Raw genomic sequence first — 15,724 nt, 5'->3', positions numbered from 1 at the left:
GCCAGTTGATGCCACATAAGCAGATGAGATCACTCAGACAGAGGGTGCATGGTAGGAAGCTAAGGATGGAGCCCTTTGGAACTTTAATGGTCGATGGGTGAGGAATGAGGGGGACCTACCTAATCAGATGCTCAAGAAACTATCAAGAGAGACAGGAATACAACCAGGAAAGGACAGACTCATGAAAGCTAAGGAGGTTGTGATTGACATTGTCAAAAGGAAAAATGAGTGTATATACAATAATTTTCAAGCCTAACACAACTGTTGCTATATACTGTATTTACAATAATAAAAATAGTAACAATGAGCCACGCTTTCAAGAGTAATTACCATTGCAAAGAATTAAAAAAAAAAAAAAAAAACCAAATATAGGAAAAGAAAAACAACCTTAACAACAAACAGGAGGTGGAGAATGGTCTTGTGGCTTAAGCAAAGTACTGGAATCCAGAGATTTGCATTCTACTCCTACTTCTGCCACTGACTTTGTGGGATCTTGGGCAAGTCACTTGGCTGCTCTGTGCCATCATTTTCCCATCTAATAATAAATAATAATAATAATAATAATAATAATAGTTCCCTTTTCTAGAGTTATTCTGACCTTTGGTTGATTAATGTTGGTAAAAAATTTTGAGACCCTTCCATGGAAAATGCTTTATAAATGCAGTTATATTATTCTGATAATTATTAAGCACTTATTTTCCTAATTGAAATACTATGTTACGAGATTCTCATCATAGTCTTTTTCTACAAAAGTGTGTGTTCAACTACCCTGTAATCTAACAGAAGAAAATAATATTTATATTAGAGCTCATTGGACAAATTCCAATGAACCAATGCTTCACCAGAATGTAATGATCTGGCACCATCAGGACACTGATAAATTCAAGGAGCTCAATCGATTTCGCTTCATGATAAAAAGGTTACGGGATGACTCGATTATGGTCCATAAGTATCTATATGGGAACAACTATTTAGTAATGGGTTTTTCAATCTAGCAGAGAAAGGTATAACACGTCCAATGGGTGGAAGTTGAAGCTAGCCAAATTCTTACTGGAAAAAAAGTCATAATTTTTTAATTCTGAGAGTAATTAACCACTGGAATAATTTAGTAAAGGTTGTGGTGGATTTTCCATCATTGGTGATTTTTAATTCAAGAGAGGATGTTTTTCTAAAAGATATGCTCTAGGAATTATTTTCTGGAAGGTCTATAACCTGTGTTATACAAAGGTCAGACTAGATGATCATGATGGTCCCTTCTGGCTTTGGAATCTGTGAATTTATGAAAGTGATGGATAAGAACAAAACCCACTATATGTAACTAAGATGAAGGTTTAAGTGCAGGTTGAAAAGTATTGTTGGGTCACTCTCCGTTTTTACATAAGGAGAAAAAAATCATGCCAAAGTGACACAAAGATAAATGGAGTACTATTGCAAGGTCCTAAATTGTAAACTATTTTACCCAAACTGGCCTAGACCCTCAGAATGAGGGTGTACAGCCAAAATAATTGAACTCGTTAGTGCAAAAAGTAAAGAAAAAAGTTCAAGTAGCACAGAGGACACGTCAGAAAAACATGAAATACAGACGACAAATCCTGGACTTAACACAGAAAACATGTCAGGTGAAAAGTAAAACTACTATATCCGAAGAACAATCATAAGGAGGGTGGGAGGGAAATATCTCCTATATCCCCTGCTAATTCTTACAGATCTCAGCTCCCATGGAAACAAAGATATAAAACCTGCTAACCTCAGGAATATGAAAAAACATCAGAAGTGGAAAAGGTCAAACCAAGTTCTAGGAGAACCTTGATCCTCATGTTAACAAAAGAAAAACTCAGAAAGTCCAATTCTTCCACAGCACTGTCTTGGAATTGAGTTTTCAAAGCCATCCTAAAACCCTTGAAAGGAGAGTTTCAAAGGCAAGATGTCAGTCTGTTAAAATCAGATTGAAACAATATTATTAATTAAAAGAGACGCTAATTAAAAATAGCATGGGGGGGGATAATACAGCTGGAGCCTGAATGAAAGAAAAAATATGCATATCTACAAAAGTTTTAAAAAAAGATGGAGAGAGAAAAAGAAAAGAAATTTCTCTGTAGATGTTGACATCAAACATTAAAAAATGTGGATTTGGAAAATAATTTCATAAAGACGTGGGGCTACAATTTGAACAGCAAAAATTATATTAAGTGTAGACACAAGAAAAAGAAAAAGCTCATTATCAAAGAGTAGCTTTGAAGTATGGGACTGTGACAAAGGTACTATAGTGGATGAAAGACAATTACATTCAAGGCTTAATAATTCAGCATTTCACTGCAAAGCACTCTATAAAACTGTATCGAACAAAATAAAATGTGTTTATAAAGAGGGTGCACAGGCGTAGCAAGAGACCAAGAAAACAGCCTGCATATGGCAAAGTTCGGAAAACTCCAGACAACTCTCCCAGAAAAAAGCTGATTATATAACTAAATATTTGGTAAGTGTATACAACTCAGTCAGTTTTATGTGGGGAGCAAAACTAACAACAATATCAAATCTTACTGTTAAACCAGAAGAAAACTGACAGGCTGGTGACAATGTTTTATTTATTTATTTGTTTATTTTTAGACAGGCAATGTTATGTGGGAATGGAAAGGACTTGAATGGCGGCAAGGTTTCTGTCTATGGGAGTCGTTTCACTGATTTCAGTGGACTTTGTATCAGGCCCTAACTGCAGAGCAAACAAGGGTAGAGCACAATTGTTGCTACTCATCTTATGCTTGATTTTATTGGGCAGAATGTCTGAAATTTTCCCTCTCTTCCTCTAGGTATTTCAACTTAATCATGGAAATAAGAATATCAAATGATATTCTGATAATGGAATGTGTGACGGGTCGGGACTCACCCCCTGGCGCCTCCTACTGGTTGTCTCAGGAATTAGCTCTGTCCAGTGGAGCGCCCCCTCCTGGTGGTGTCCCATCTGTTGTCTTGCCCTCGGTTGGCGTCTGAGCCCACGTCGCTCACCAACTCGCGGCGTCCTCTTCAGGACCACTGTCCTCCTGCAGTGCACCTCAGTCCATCCACACCCCCTTCCGGGGGAGGGGGGGTTGACAGGAGTCTTTGCACTGGCCTCAGCGGCCTGCCACAACCCACAAGTCTAGCCCCTCTTACGTCAGGGGGCAGGTTGCAGCCTAACTCGGCCACTGCTCCACGGCCCGGTGCAGCACAAGGGGGAAAGTGGGGGACCCAGGCCCGCCCGCTACTCTGGGTCCTGACCCAGGGACCCTCTAATGGCAGCCTCTTGGCTCTCCTTCTCTCCCCTTGCCTTCAGCCTTCCCTGGGTCACTTCCCCTCTGACCCCATTGCACCCTCTAGGCCCTTCTACTCAGGGCCGGCAGTCTGGCAGGTAGCAGGCTGAAGTTCCACTCTGCTTCCCTGAGCCTGCCCAGCACTGCGCTGTCCTGGGTGCTGGTCTCCTGCTCAGGAGACAGACCTTCCTCCCTGAAGGTCTGGGACAGACTGACTCTCTTGTCTCAGAGCAGCCTTTTTATAGGGCTGAGCCTGGCCCTGATTGGCTTTCTCCAATCCGGGCCCTGATTGGCTCCCAATAAGCCTTTCTCTTATTGGCTTCCGGGCTGCACAGGCGCACTGGCCTGCTGCAGCCTCCTCTAGCATGGGGGTGGGGCAGAAACCCCACCACAGAATGTTATGCCTGTACTGCAGCATACATCACACTACTGATAATTTTCATATGAGGATCTCAAAGCATTTTCCAAACAATAATTTAGCACCATTGAGAGACAGATATATTAGTGAGTTGCACAAAAGGGAATAATGGGGGTCGGGGGAAAGACCAACCTAAATTAATATTTAGACATATAAATACGTTAACTGGCAGTTGCAGGTGCTCTGCACCTCTGAAAATCAGGTCATTTATTTAGGTGCCTAAATAGAGATTTAATTACCTAACTTTAAGAACCCAACTTGAAAATGTTGGCCCAATAAAAGAGTAAAGAGAACTCATGAGAATCCATAATCTAGCCACTAGACATGCTCTCTTCCTGCAATCCACTTACTGGAACAGATCCTCAGTTGGTGTAAATTGTCATAACTCCATTGAAGTTAAAGGTATGTGTGACGGGGTGTATGAACTCCTTACTAGGCAGGAGCCCCTTGCACCCACTCCCAATCACAGGGTTAAGGAACAGTTATGGATTAAAGAGGCTCTTCCTCCTTTGTCGAGCATGCTCAGACTAGAGGCAGGGTTTAAAAGCCAGGCAGGTAGCTCAGTTAAGGGCTGGCAAGCCAGGGAGCAAGATGCATCCTGGGAGCTCCCAGGGAGGATCAGAGCAGAGCCAGGACTGAGTCAGTACGTGGAAAACGCCACAGCAACCAACGGTGGAGACACAGACCAGGCACTCAAAGAGACTTCCCATGGAGCTGTACAACAGCCAGACGGGAGGCAGATGGGAGTAGGAAGTGACTCAGGGGAGCTGACAGGAAGCTGAACACCACCTGAAGGTGGGTGAGTAGATGAGTCAGCCTCACAGGGCCCTGGGTCGAAACCCAGTGGAGTAGGGAGGGCCCGGGTTCCCCAGATCTCTCCCAGATGGCTGCCATTGGGTGGGACTGCCACCACTGAACTATTGCAATTTATTGGGATTGCTGCCAGTGAACTATTGCCACTAGATGGGACTGCCGCCACCATGAACTATCACCATTCGGCCTGATGGCTGCACATTGAGCTGTGACCACTAGGCAGGAGCCCCCAGCAACCGCCCCAATCACAGTATCGCACTCTGCCCTCCTATTCACAACTCCAGCCTCATAATCAAATCAATTCTATTTACCAAAAGAATCATAGTCTAGTGGTCTCTTGACCACCATCTGGGATGCAATCAGTGGATATAATGGAAGTTCTGGTTTTATTTACACCAGTGTGAAGATGGAGTAAATTATGCACTGGGAAACATCAGTGAAACATTTGGCATATGAATAAAAGGCAATACGGAGTGGTGGTTTTCTGGACATACATCAAACATCGTTAGTTTTCTGGACATACATCAAACATGGATAAGGAAAAGCAAAGTGAAGTAGTAAGACTTTTTCTTTTACTTGGTAACAAATTGACATGAATATCATGGGCCAGATTATGATCTCACTTAAACCACTGAAACCAATCAGGTTACGCCAGATTCAGATTTACAACTGGCTAACGAAGAACAGAATTTTGAACCATGTCAGAAATCAAAAAATTTATCAGCATCTAATGCAGCAGTAGCATTTTCTGGATGAAAAGAGGAGGAGAAAAAATGAAGTAAAGAAAACTGTGGTTTTATTTTGGACTTTTCACTTGACTCCCTTCCAATCCACCCTACGTTTAACAAACGCTTGTGCCTTTCCAATCCCTGCAACAGGAACTACACACCCATAGCTAGTAGCTGAGCTGCTGCTACTCAGTTTTTAAGGATGATTTAATAGGGTATGTGCCACTCCAGGCTTGCCACAGATCACTGCTCTGTCAAAGCTACAACAAATACCACATCTCTGCAAACTGAAGGTTACAAAAGTGTCAGATAACATTTTGGCACCACAACTTGTCAGTGTAGGTGCTGATGGGGTCTGTTCAACAGTGCTACTGGTTTTCTAAAGTTCGCATTCAGCACCATACTTCAGGTGTTCGTTTGTTTCATATTCCCCAATGATGACTGAAAAAGCAGAAATAGCAGCAATGAAAGTCTGTATGTGCTACTAAGGGCTATGTTCCATATTCTTTAGACAAGAAAAACTTCTGCTGAAGACAGAGCTGCCCTGGCACCATTATCTAGCCCTGGTGTAGCTTCTTTGTGGATACCAATGACGGGAGTGCTTGCAGAGACGGGCTGCAAGTGCTTCTTTCATCTAACCTTGCTCAGAGTAGGCCTACACTATGGCTATGACTACACTAGAGAGCTTACAACGGTGCTACTGTAAGTCTAGTGTTGCCGTTCTAAGCCAAAGGGAGAGTTCTCCCATAAGCTTAATTACTCCAGCTCTCATAAGCGGTGGTAGCTATGTCAGTGGTAGACGCTCTCTCGCCGTCATAACGCTGTCCACACAGGCACTTACGTCTGCATAAGTTATGTCACTCAGGGAATGGCTAATTCACACCCCTGAGCAATATAACTTTATGTCAACTTAAGTCTACACTCCAGCGCCTATGCCGGCATAGCCCCCCCAGCATAGATGAAGCTTTGGCTGACATAAGGAGTTTTTCTGTTGATGTAAGAACACCACCTCCCCAAACGTTAGCTATGCCAACTCTTACCTCAATATAGCAGCATCTACCCTGTTTTTTTTGTCAGCATAGCTATGTCGCTAGTGAGGCTAGTATACGTTTTAAATATAAACCAAGCCCTAGGCAACCCAGTGGTTCTGCATTATCAATTTCACTCTTCCTAGTGTCTGTGGAGCTGCATCAATTGTTGGACTGTTCCCTAAAACTCTCAGTGTACAGGAAAGTTCCAAGGGTTCTGTTTGCACAAGGAGTAAATAGATCAGATTTTTTCTGAGCCTGTGAGAAGCAGGACCCAAAGCAGGTGATGACCAACTTTTGCTTTTATGATTTGCTGCTTTTTAACTTTTTTCATTATATCCTCTTAACTAGTGAAGACCAAAATGCTTTTCTTTTCCAGACTTCTCCCATCATGCCACATATAAGCAAACTGAAGCCTAAAGAGGGATTTGAGTGAAGGGGTGGGAGATTTAGGCCTGGTCTACACTAACCCCCAACTTCGAACTAAGGTACGCAACCAACATACCTTAGTTCGAACTTACCGTGGTTCAGACGCGGTCCACACGTGGCAGGCAGGCTCCCCGTCGACTCCGCGGTACTCCTCAAATCAAATTGCTTTTAAATCAATAAAAGCAGTAGCTATTGTTCAGTTAGGGAAAAAAAATGCTGCTACTTTTTTTTGGCAACACAGAGTGCATTAGAATTATTTGTAGATGCTTAATCTACATTCAGATGACCAATTCATCTAAATACATTTAAAATTCTTACTAACAGATTAGTCTTAAGAAGATTGGATGCCTTAGGTTTTGAAGGTACATTTATCTCAGAGTTTGCTAACGCTATTGAAAAGTTTGGCTATCTACTTTATGTGACAGGCAAACTTGCTTTGACAGTTTAGCCTTGGGGGGGGCGGGGAGGGGGAATATGCAGCACAATCCCTGTATGCAAATCCATTCACAGGAACAGTGCTAGATGTCACACCTTCTGAAGCTGTCTTGATGATTGGTGATGGAAGACAATGGTAAAAGTCTGAGCCATTTTTCTTACTCTCATTAAACTTTCTCTTGAGCAGCATGTGGCACTGCAAGTAATGAGTTCCATCTGTGTGTCACCAACCTTTCTACAGAGAACAGGCATTTAGATGTTTGAGGCAAGAAATTATTTCTGAGAAGTCAAAGTTTTCAGCTGAAAATAAGCTGAGTGCTGCAGACCTTCCCATATTCCTATCACTGCAACTTTGTTCATTACTAAATAAAGCCCTTAACAAAAATGTTACCAGGTGATGTAGCTAATTAATTAACCAAACTAACTAAAATTAATAATTCATAATCAACAGTCATTTTCTTCAGTTCTTTGGATTCTTGGGTTTGTAAGTTCAAACTACATTAATCCATTCATACAGCCAGGCTAAATCCAAACATTGTGTACCTGAATGCAATAGTTTCTAATTGGTGATAGGATCATGAAGATCTTAGTATTATCCAGAAGAACTATCCCAAAGTGTGGGGGAAAGGTCATTGATTTCTTATGTGGCTCGCTTTCACGTGCCACTCTTTCCATCCCTGTATGTTGCTCAGTAGGGGTCACAATGTAACAGTTATGTGTTGTCAACTTTATTGGCTTGTATTTTGCTGAAATGTATAGCCTAATGCAGAACTTGAACTCAAACTCAGACATATCCGAGAATTCATTGATGTCTAATCTTCCAAATTGTCTCAGATTCCCATTTACAAAAAGGCAGTTTGACATCATGCTGGCAGTGTAAAGGGGCCTTAAAGTGGGTGTAACTCTTAATTTGTGCTGACTTTAAAGCCCTTTACATTTCTCCCAGTGTCCCGTAAAGGGGCTGTAAAATGAAGAAGAATCTGGCCTCTTCAGTCCTAAAAGCAGCACAGATCAGTAGCCAGTTTGTTTGGGTCACCCCAATTCCTTTTATTCAGGCAAAACTCCCATTGACTTGAAATAGAACTTTGCACTGAGCAAGGACTACAGTCCCTCTGTGGCATAGTAGAATGGTGTTTGTCGTTTAATGTATTAGGCTTCCTCTGGCACTGAACCAGGACTGGCAATGTATGTTTTTGATGGCCACTGATATCACCAGGTTATATTTTTCCACCCTGCTCTTTTCTTTTCTGGTTTTTCTCATCAGTGATTCTTGATCAAGCTTTCATAATAGAACTGTCACGCTTTATGAACTGTGCTGAATATTCTGATACCTTTCATTTAAAGAGGCCCAATATTTCATGCCCAACAAGCTTTGAGGGCCTTCTGAGATAATCAAGTAGTCATTGACACTTTTCATGTTACAGCTACTGCTGCATGGAGAGTCCATAAATTCAGTCCTCTGATCAAGAACTACTGGATACAGAATTCCTGCAGCTTGTTTCAGCAAGCTGTCTATTTAGATAGCTTGAGCAGAACCTGATAAGTCTGTGAATAGATAAGGAGCTTTCCAACTATTTGAATATACAATCTTAGCAACTTTAGATGTAAACATTAATAATGTCTGTTTTAAAGTGATATCTCACACTAGACATTCAGCATATGGTATTTAAATAGTGTTACAGAGGGCTCTCAAATTATTTACATTTGCAATTTTTGCAACCTAAGAAATTGTCACTTTTGCCCTCTCTTAGTGTGATAATATCACTTACACCAAATACTCAATCATGTCTATCACCTACAAAGTAACTGTGTTACCTGCTGTATTGATGTGTATCTTAGACAAGGTGCAAGTTAGCATTAAACCTAACTAATATAGATCACACCTTGTTTTAGTTACAGATATCAGCCCCAGTGACTTTGTTTAACTTGTAATTGAAGATTGCACATCATTTCCAGAAAAGAGCTGTTAGATTTTCAAGTTCTTCAGTTACTATGAAACATTATCTTTATAAATCTTGCCTTGAAGCCTGTAATATTTTTTTTCAAAAATGCTTGAGCTGGAAACATCATTTCTTGTATTTTCACTTTCATCATAGTTACTGCATCTCTGCTTATCAGCACTGAAACACACAGCTAAAAAAATAAAATAAAATAAAATAACCCCCACACAACACAGATAACCCCTTCCTCTCCATCTTTTCTGTGGTGATAAGAAAAGGAAGCAATGCTACCAGAATTTAGATACAAACACACAGGGAAGGCCTAAAGGAGACAATTAAAACAAAGCTTCACATGACTATGAAGATAGTATTCCCAAGATCATTTCTGAATGTGAAGGGACACATGTGAAGTAAAGACTGTCCTTTCCCATGTTGACTGAGTTTGGGGTTTCTCTTAAAGAGGAAGACACGTGGTTAACCATTGTCAGATGGAATATGGATTCTAATCTAGATTAAAATATTGACTTCTTTTGTGGTCATGGGTACAGTACTTGAACAACTTTTCATGCAAACACAGGAGGACCTGGCAGTACAGCTTATTATTAAGGTTGCCTCACCTTTCCCATTATAACACCCTGTTTTTCTTTGCCAAATTTTGTGTTTGCACTGAAATTTTCACTACCAGCCATATGCCTCAGGCATGAATTTTATTTTATTTTATTTTTGAAAACTTCAGCCAAAACTGTTCAGATATTTCTGAAAATGAAGTTAAGGAAAATGATGTTGTTTTGCTATGTTAAAAAAAATTCTTAACACCATTTCATTGAGAAACTTCAGCGCTCCATACACTGGCACAGGACTTTAAATTTGGTAGAAGATAGCCTTTGGAAGAGGGAGGTGCCTTTTGCTGGTCTCTTAAAAATCCACCTAAGATTTGATCAAGTTATTTACCTTTGGAAAATATCAGTTTGCACATGCTCAATAGATGCTTGTTAGCAATTTGCAGCTAAAATCTCCAAAGATTCTGGTCTCACTGAGCATGCTAACTCACTAAGCATTTCCTAAATTTTCAGTGCTTGATTTTGCCCCCTTTCAGCCCCCAGTCCTGCTCTGCCTCCAGACCAGATCTGCCCCCCCATCCCAGATCCACTCTTCCCCCTACTCTGTCCCCAGCCCAGCTCTGCCCTCATTCCCTCTCCACTCTCAGACCAGCTCCGCCTCAAGCCCCAGTTTCTCCTCCATCACCACTTCCACCCCCATCTCTACTACTGAGGAAGCCTTGGCTGTGCAGTAATGGGGTGGGGGGAGGGCACAGACAGATTCCATTAATGATGGGGCGTGGGAGGCACAACTGGAAAAGTTTGCGAACCATTGGTCTATATAAAGTACAAGTAGTACATTATTGGCCATGTGCATGTGCAAATACCTGATTTATACATACTATCATATCTGGATCTACACGTGGTGATATGAGACAATCTCAAGTATGCAATAGTCAAGGCTAAATTATTCCTTCTGATATGTATTACATGAGGGGTAGTCAATAGGCGGACCGCGGGCCAAATCTAGACTGCCAGATACTTTAGAACGGACCACAACATCTTTTTATTTACTTATTATCATTATTGATATTTTTTATTATTTTTACCCTCACATTCTCTCTGTGTGATTTCCAATACATTGTACTGTGAAGTAATGATTGACTGGTTCTCCTTAATTCCTTATTTGCTTAATTTGAGCTATCATCTTTTTTGGAGGATATTTTTAGGTTATACAGTGACTTGATTTTATTTTTTATTTAATGCACTAAAAATATAAGCAATGGGGCATACTACTCATGCACAGCATTGTATGTGTTTGTTCAACAGGGGCACTTGCAGTGTGAAAAATGTTTCTCTGGAGCCTCTACCTAGATTATACCCTGACCAAGAAATTTGGACTTTGACAAAAAATAATTGACTACTCCTGTAATGACTCTGCTGGGAGATACAAAACGTAGACTTACATCTGAAGGGAAAATTTGGCCCTTTATGGAGCAGAAGCTACTCAATTGATACACTTCAGTGAAACAGAAATGTGCCATTAAAAGATCAAGCCTTTTACCAGCTTGCCCCAGGAATACATACTACTGCTAGTTAATCACTTTTATTTCATGAATTACTGTAACCCTTTTTGACCGAAGCACTTAGCTAGTTTTCAGGGTCTTGCAGGTGGTTTCTATTAGGAGAAGAAATTGAGGATGTGCTTCAATGCACCTTCACTGCCCCAGGGAGTTACTATTCCTCCTGTGCTCCCCCTTGCTCTATATGGGGGAGGGGGGTAATTTGCTGCAGTGGTTCTGCCTACTCCGTTCAATCCTTCCTACTTGCTCCCAGAAGGGGAACATCTTGAGAACAACTAATATGATTTGCATGGGACCTGGACCCATATTCTGGGTAGCCCTAACTTTGCTGTGCATGGGGTGTGCTTGGCAATCCAGCACCTGGTGATCAGTCACGTACCTGTGTGGGATTTTTTGACTCAAAAATGTATGTACCTCTACAATTTAAAATTCTACAGTATTCAGTGATGTAAAACATGGGCAGATTCACCCAAATCACATAAGTCAACTATAAATTCAATGGGCCAAATTCAGACTTTGCTTACAGACACTGCAGTGCCCCTCCAAAAATCAATGGGATTGCACAGAGGGCAAGTGAAGGTAGAATTTGGCTCTGTATGGTTACCCCATAAAAACTTTGTGCTACAGAACTGTGTGGGCAAGGCTTAAAAGCACATTCCTACACAGAAGTTCTGTTATCCCTCTCTTACATCCCCAGTGGTTCTGTAATATAACACATTTTAACAAAATTCTGGGAAATGTTCTCCAAGTGCATGTCTGGAAATTCAAACAGACTGGTGCTGCCATCTGCTACTTCTGATAAGAGACTCATCTGTCTGTTGAGCAGGTAGTGGAAAGGCTGACTGGAAAAAAAGATGATAATGAAACATTGAAAACATGCCGTATCTAATGGTTACTTGTGGACATGCATCACCTAATTGGGGGGGTCAAACCAATGTTGTTAAGTATTTAGAATGCATTTTGGTTTCAATTTGAATTAAATATGAATATATGCAGAACATGACAAAGTAAACCTATTGATGTAATTTGGACACTGAACTCAACTCAGGCTCTGTTTCAGTGACAAGACTAACAAGCGTGTGTGTGATTGTGAGAGAACACTTATCTCAGCTGTGTCATTCATTGCACAATAACAACATCCTCTTACTGGGATGGGGCATGCAATTGAAATTACACATAAGAGCTAGATTGAACAATTACAATCTGCCCTGAGTAAGGGGCAGCACACCCCTGCACTGTTCCAGGAGCAAATCAGAGAATGATTTATTCCCTGGCTTTCACTTGCACCAAGGGATAACAGACCTGGTTGTGGTCTATACCAGGAGCTGATTATTTCATTGACCAGTGCATGGAGGAGACAGAGCCTAGGCTTGACAAATTCCCTGTTACTGACAGCCTGGTCCTCACCTGCTTGACCGCATGTGTGGGTAGCCCTTTCACTGTGTGCGTAGGCCTATAACAGGGTTCAAAAAAGAACTAGATAAATTAATGGAGGATAGATTCATCAGTTACTATTAGCCAGGATGGGCAGGGATGGTGTCCCTAACCTCTGTTTGCCAGAAGCTGGGAATGGGCGACAGAGGATGGATCACTTGATGATTACCTGTTCTGTTCATTCCCTCTGGGGCACCTGGCATTGGCCACTCTCGGAAGACAGGATACTGGGCTAGATGGACCTTTGGTCTGACTCAGTACGGCCATTCTTCTGTTCTTCTGAAATAAAGGCCTTACACCCCTTTATTTCCTTGCTTACTGTCATAAGAACAAATGCCAGGCCTGCCACAAGTTAATGACAATTAATAATGAAAAGATTCTTTAACTGGATTCTCTAACTGAATGTTGTATTCAAAAGTACGAATGTTGCTAAAGAAAACATTTTTCATTAAAAAAGATTTTAAAAACCCTACTTTAATCTAAATGTACTTAAGCAGCAAACATTACTGCAATACTTTTGAAATTTGTTTTGAAATGTAAAAGATATAAATTTTTGGGAGGCAGACTGCCCTTGATTAAAATTAAATGGCATTTTCTGTATAATACTCTAGTTTGAAATGTCAGTAGCTATAGTCATATCTCACTGACTTAGTTTTAGTGTGTATTAAGAATCTGGGAACAGGAGCATTAAATAAATGTCTTTATCTTAATACTCTGGGAAAAAGGAAGTTAAATCAGTGCAGTAATAACTGAAGTGATACCTAAAAAACTGATAAGCACATGGGAACTTGCTCTGGAAGGGAAGAAAAGTTACAAAAGGTTTAGGTTATTGGGCTGTGCCTTACTGGATCTTTCTTTATAGTACAGATGAACTGAAGAGTCTGCCATGAATTTGAATAAGAAGGATCTGTTTGCTTGTGTTTGACTAACCAGTCCATTTAACAGGCTCTATATAATGTGCCTACCACAGTCTTCATAGGAGGAGGTCTTTGTCTGGCTAGATGGAAGAAAAGGGGCATTGCCTCTATAACACCTTCTTACAACAGGTGGGGAGAAGAGGGAAAGTTTACAGGGATGGGCAGGAAGCAGATGGGGCCAGGTCAGGAGAATGTCACTGCGCTGCCTTTCCGACTGACTGGTAGAGCATGAAGGGGTATTTATACCCCTTGAAGTCCGGAGAGGCCTTCTTTAAAAAGAGAGAGAGAGAGAGAGAGAGAGAGAGAGAGAGAGAGAGGGAGGAAGGAATCGATGAATACCCTGAGAACCCAGTGGGGTTGGGGGCAGGCAAACAAGCATTTTGCTGGCACCTCTTTGTAGCAGATGTCCCATGCAAATACTCGGTATGGAAGGATACAGTTATTGGATAAAATGGATTGGAAAAGGAATTGAAGGAAAGTATCCCTGATGGGAGCTGAGTAAGGGCAGGAGTTGGTGCTCTTATGTCTCATGCAGTGAGATTGTTGGGAAGGACCTACTGAGGTGATAGAGTGAATGAAATCACTTACATTGTCAGGAAGCCCCATGGCAGAGGAGCTGTGCAAACAGTACATATCAATAGATGAAAAGCTTACCATGAAAGGGAGATGGCAGTGAATATGATTTGCTGTGCTGAGGAGGGAATGTTTAGTGCCCTCTCCATTGATTTGGTCAGGGAGAGTAAGGAAGAGCGTTCTATAGAGAACATTGAGATTTGGGAGGGTTTGAACCCAACCCAAAAGCAGGAGATTTTTACATTCCATTGAAATTACAGGGCCCTGCCCTGCTCCTAGCAAAGTATATCGTACTAAAGGAGTGAGGCAGAAGCAAATTCAGGAGGAAGTGGAAAGCATGCTGAATTGGGGAGAAATTACTAAGTCAAAAAGCCGCTGGGCATCTCCTATTGTGATGGTACCTAAAGAGGATAAAACCATGAGGTTTTGTGTAGACTTTAGGAGGTTAAATGCTATCAGCCAACCTGACCCATGCTCTACACTCTGAATAGAGGACTTACTGAATCTATTGAAGGTGTGTGCAAAATTCATAATCACTCTAGACTTGACTTGTGGGTATTGGCAAATTGCCTTAGATCAGTGGTGGGCAACCTGCGGCCCGCGGACTGCACACAGCCCATCAGGGTAATCCACTGGTGGGCTGTGAGACAGTTTGTTTACATTGACCGTCCATAGGCATGGCTACCCGCAGCTCCCAGTGGCCACAGTTTGCCATTCCCGACCAATGGGAGCCGCGGGAAGTGGCGCAAGGCCATTTGAACCATGTGGGAATTGTGTTACAAAGGCTTAGACAAGTTGACCTCATTGTCAAGGTGTCCAAATGCAAGATGGGGGCTGCAGAGGTATCTTATCTCAGACACAAGGTGTGAAGTGGGTCTGTTCGCCCTGACCCTTTAGAAGTAGAAGCTATTGAGAGTTGTCCTGCCCCACAAATCAAGAAGCAGGTCCAAACCCTAATTGGTCTGGCTAATTATTGCCAGGGTTTAGTAACATTGTGGCCCCCTTAACAGGCCTTACAAAAAAGAGGAAACCAGATCGGGTGGTATGGACAGAGGCCTGTGAGAAAGGCTTTCAGGACATAAAAGAGATTTTGTCTAAAGAGCCTGTTTTGGTCAGCCTTGATTTCAGCAAACCCTTTGTGCTGTGTACTGATTCTTCTAATACTGTTTGGTGCAGTACTAATGCAGGATGGGGTGGGAGACGAGAGGCCTTCTTGAGTAAAAAACTGACGCCCACTGAACAAAACTATGCTGTCATCAAGTGGGAATGCTATGCCATTGTTTGGGGTGTTAAGCAACTTAAACCTTATTTGTATAATACAAAATGTAAGGTTTTAACAGATCACATTCCCCTAATATGGTCACGCTGAGCTAAGGGGATCAATTCTAGGCTATTACCTTGGAGCCAACCTCTATAGGAATTTGACATGGAAATAGTCCATATCAAAGGGCGGGGAATGTAATGGCAGATGCATTTTCAAGAATGGGGAGACCCTGAAGCATATTCAGGAGTGTCAGTGACACCTCTTCCTATACCAGTTTTTCATTGGGGGGGGTGACACTGACAAACCAAGTGCCAGCTCTTGTCAAGGTTTTTGACC

The sequence above is a fragment of the Emys orbicularis genome, chromosome 2, assembly GCF_028017835.1.
Source record: "Emys orbicularis isolate rEmyOrb1 chromosome 2, rEmyOrb1.hap1, whole genome shotgun sequence".
NCBI classification, from domain to species: Eukaryota; Metazoa; Chordata; order Testudines; family Emydidae; genus Emys; species Emys orbicularis.
The sequence above is the reverse complement of the archived record's forward strand: the minus strand, read 5'-3'. Positions refer to the sequence as shown.